The following is a 4,680-nucleotide window of genomic DNA, read 5'->3' on the forward strand; positions in this document are numbered from 1 at the left end:
GGGACTGGCGCCGGCGGCTAACGGGGATGTGACCGGCGGCGCTTCCCTTCTCGAAGGACAATGGGGAACAACTGCACGGCCGCTGGACCCCCTCTTTTCTAGACTAGACAAGAGGAAGAGGAAACGGGGATGCTTGGATTGCATAGAGTCGTACATATACAAACATAAAAATGGTATGTTTGTAAAGGAGTCACAACTTTCAGAATTTACCTTTTTTCAAACATGATTCTTCCTTTCTAGGCAAATAAAGAAAGGAAAACTTTCACTTAGACCGACTGATTTCTGGCTAGCGCAAACCACCCAGTGAGCTGTCCGATCAAGTTTGATCGTGTGGCGCTAGCGTCTCTCACGTGTCTATCGGGACCGTGTCGTTGGCTCAACCGCATCCCAACCATGCGGTCTCTCACGCTTACCTACATCAAAGCAGAGGCGTCAGATCCAGCTGATGCGAGAGGCAATGCGGCGGCGAGCATCCAGAACGGCAAAGCCATGGCGACAATGGGAAGTGGAGGTGTGCATGGCGGCGATTGAGAGCATCGACTGAGGCACTGCGCTCAGGTATTTTTCACACCTGCCCCAAAATCGAGCTGAAATGCTAGGTTTCGGTACAAAATTAGGGGTATGTATGCCGCGGGGGGGAGGATGACTCTGCGGCGATTGTAGGGCGGAAGGGCTTGTCGGGAGAGTTTAGGTTAGAGACGATTAGGCCGAAGGGGGGTGCTGCATAGATCATGTGTGTGTGGTGCATTTGCTTCGATTCAGAACAGGGAATCCACAACCAGCGCAACAATCCACTGCGGCAGGGGCGCAGAATATTGTGTTCATTTTCAGAGCAGCAACAAGAACGTTGTTCTCCAGACTGGGAGTGGTCCTTCATTTGTGTTTTTTTGTTCATTTTCAGAGCAGCAGAAAGAATGTTGTTCTCCATACTGGGATTGGTGCTTCATTGCAGCACAGAGTAGGTCGGCCGGCAGACAGTCATTCAGTTATGCTGATGGAATGACAAGATACGTGAACTTGTGAATAGGATTAGCGAACCACCACAGTTGGCATCCGAACCTCCGGAGCAGGCATCTTCCCCTTTAATAACACATCCTCGACAGTATATCTTTGAGCTGCTGCAAAATATTTCATATAGCTATCGAGATACCCCATAGTTACCTCTACTGGGTGGGACTCTTTGCCATGAACCAAATCAGTACGGCAGCTGAAGACGGGGAGACAAGGTTAAAAGAAGAAAATCAGCAGAGGGAGCCGAGGTACAGATCAGATCCACCTAACAAAACTACACCTGAAAAAAACTGAAGAAGATGGTTTTTCTTTTTGGAGCCCTCTTCCTTGCCTGTAGCCGCCAGTCTTCAGAAGCCTGATGGGACAGGCAAGTCAGCTGCTGTTAATGCACGCACATGATTCCACGATACACTGGGTCAATTGGCAGTGGACGCAGCTGTCAGGCCAACCACGCTCGTTGAAGATTGTCAGCACTAAATATGAACCACTAAAAAGTTGCACTTTGCATGTTTTAGTAGCATCAACTTGGCATCGGTTCACCATTTACATGCTACATTCGTTCGGCCAAATATGTCGTCTGCATCCACAAAAATCCTCTGCTAGTGAATTTCTGAGATGATCAGGTTTACAGTGCAAAATACAATACAGGGGAGGCAAATTTGGCTACACTGTCTAGAGACAACTAAATAACAATGAACATGAGAAAACTCCCAGCTCAGCTTTATTTAGACCACATAAACATGTCAGACAGATTCCTTACTTCTCCTTTTTTCTGCGGAGAGATTCCGTACTCCTCCTAAGACATCTCTTGAGGTTAACCGTGCCGAAGTATCTGGAAGTCTGCTGCAGAGTCCAAAAAGATTATTTTTTCAGAGAACAAACGATCTTCTTCTGTCGCAATATTACTTCTCAAGGCGGTCGGGTGGCACCTGGAGTGTGCAATGCTCTTCCCAGGCCCAGAAAAGAGGTATCCGTCTGCTTTCCTGCCTTTTTTGTTACTGCCTGCAACAAGTTTGACATATATACGATGAGCAGTGCTCCCAGCTTCCATTCTGTAGCTATTACTGTTGTGAATCTTTTCTGCCATTTCATGCAGGGAAGGTCTTTTCTAGAGGATTCCACTTTGGATTCAAACAAGGAGATGAAAAAAACTACTACACAGGTAGGACATAACCAAAAGCACTAGGCCAAGATTGATACTAGCTGGAACTGAATCATCTTCTCACTGTGGCAAATATCTCTTTATGGATATAAAACAGTTCCAGGTGTTGGTCACTTGTTACAAACTGCACTGATCCAATGCAGATCATAAAAGCAAAGTTTTAGTTTTCTGAAAGTGCCATTCAACCGCATTAACGATGCAGTTTCACAAAATCGCATGTCCGCCAACAAAACTCTGGCTATCTCTGTATATATTAAGTCTGGTGTATTTGACTTCTTCACCTGTATGCTGCCCCAATCAGAAAACTATGGTGTACAACAGTGGGTATCTTCAAAACTGTTTGTTAGTCACCTTGAATGGAAAAAAGAGGATGGACTTTTGAGCCATCTTTGAAATGGACCCAGCCGTGGTTGAGGTAACAGCAAGGACAAGAAAAGAAGAAGAGATCGCGCAAAAGTAGAAACAGAGCAATGAACTTAAATATGCAGGGGAAATCGAGAAAATAGATTCAGCTCTCGTTGTTTTCTTTTTTCCATCATTTCCCCACTGTTTGTAATTCTAAAGGGCATACTAAAATCTATGTTTAGTTCAAAACTCTCTTGGACTTGATTGGGTTGGACTGTAATTAGTCTGCTGTAGTCAATTATTTTCTCTAAAAGAAAACATGTCATTTCTTCTCTCAATTCTCAAAGGAACTTCTACCACAGAGGCGCTACCTGCTCTTGATGATGGCCAACCAGACAAAAAGGTGTTCCAGCAAATGAAAAGTATGGCAGAGATGCTCAAAAGTTTGCGAAATTGCAATGTTCAGAGACATGGTAATCCAAGATGGGCCACGGTGCCAACCGACTCCTCCCATTGTGCAGGCTTAAAAAGTGTGAACTGCTGATGGTTGAACAGATGCATCAATCTATACCTACTATTAAAGGGAATATGTATTCTTGGTTTGGTTTGGTCCTTTTCGTTGATTTCTTTTTGTTTGTAATCACACGGTAAGCCATCTAGGCCAAATACTTGTACGTTGATGGGCCTTTTATGGGCTTCCATAAAGACCGCGAAAAATATCCGGGCCAGGTACTTGTATGTTGATGGGCCTTCTATGGGCTTTCATAGAGACTGTAAAAAATTATTGTGTCAAAATAAATCAACATTGTGAGAATTAAATAGAGGACCACCTATCTGGATCTATGTTGTAACAACCAACGATCTATGCATCTTTCATGTTTTTTAATCCCACCTCGCTCTTTTACAAAAATTCCCACCGGTAAATATATGAGCGGCCCCAGGAATCAACCGACAGACCATTAAAACAAAGGAGAGCGGTCCTCATGTTTAGGGCGAGATAAATTAAGCGAATGAGCTAATTAAAGGAAGGATTGTGGGCTTAAATAGAAAACGAATGTGGCTAATTAAAGAAAAGATTATGGGTAAAACCCGTGTAATAATTAAAAGAAAGATTATGGGCTTAATAAATAGAATATTCAAATAGATGGGGCTAATTAAAGGAAGGATTTGAGGTGAAAAGGTAGGATAATCAAAAGGAAGGATCCGTAGGCTTCAATGTGATAGGGCTACTAAACTAGAAAATGAAGGATTTGATTCCCGATTAAAACGGATGAGCACGTCATGGTAATTAATGAAAGGATTATACTTAAATGAAATTAGTGGGAGATTATGCCCGGCAAAGAAAATATGGACGTGGCTAAATTGCATCCTATTTTTTATATTCATTTTGTTGAAGAATGTTAAGTTGCAACATGTTTTTCATAGCGATTCCGGTGTTGTGGAACATTATGCTTGTACAAAACATCAAATTTTCCCGTTGCAACACACGGGCATATGTGCTAGTACAAAAAAAAGGAGTAGCAGAAACTCATGCATCTAAGCAAATTTAACTTTTGGGGCGATTTTACCACTCATAATCTGTTCTCAGCAGTCACGGGTAAATGGCACGGTAGCTGAGGAGTAAGTAGACTTCATACTACCAGTTAAGAACAACATGCATCAGATTAACTCCATACACACACCACAGATGCAGCTAGGCTATTTAAAAGGCGTTAGGTAAAAATGAACATAAACAAACTAGGCAAATTTTGGCTAGACTGTCAAGAACAAGGAACTGAAAAGAGGTGTCTGCCTGCAACAAGATACAAATATATGTATGATGAGCAGTGCTCCCAGCTTCCCTGCTGTAGTTATTACCGTTGTTGAATCCTTGCTGTCATTTCACGTAGGAAAGGTCTTGTCTGGTGGGCTCCTGAATGCTGCCTCCGTGCAAGCTCTTACAGCCAGGTAACAATGCTTGTATTCTCTTGTGTTCTCAGTTAATTAGTCCATCAACGCTATCTGGAAAGGGAGAGATAAAGAAGTCCACTATGGATCCAAGAAACTAGAAAAAAAATATACACGCAGGGAAAAACCAAAACCACTAGACCAAGATAAGGTATGATGCTAACTGGGATTCAATCCTCTGCTCACTGTAGCTAATAATCACACTGGCAAACAAT

This window comes from Triticum urartu, chromosome 7A (assembly GCF_056163025.1).
Source record: "Triticum urartu cultivar PI428250 chromosome 7A, HENAU_Tu73, whole genome shotgun sequence".
Taxonomy (NCBI): Eukaryota; Viridiplantae; Streptophyta; class Magnoliopsida; order Poales; family Poaceae; genus Triticum; species Triticum urartu.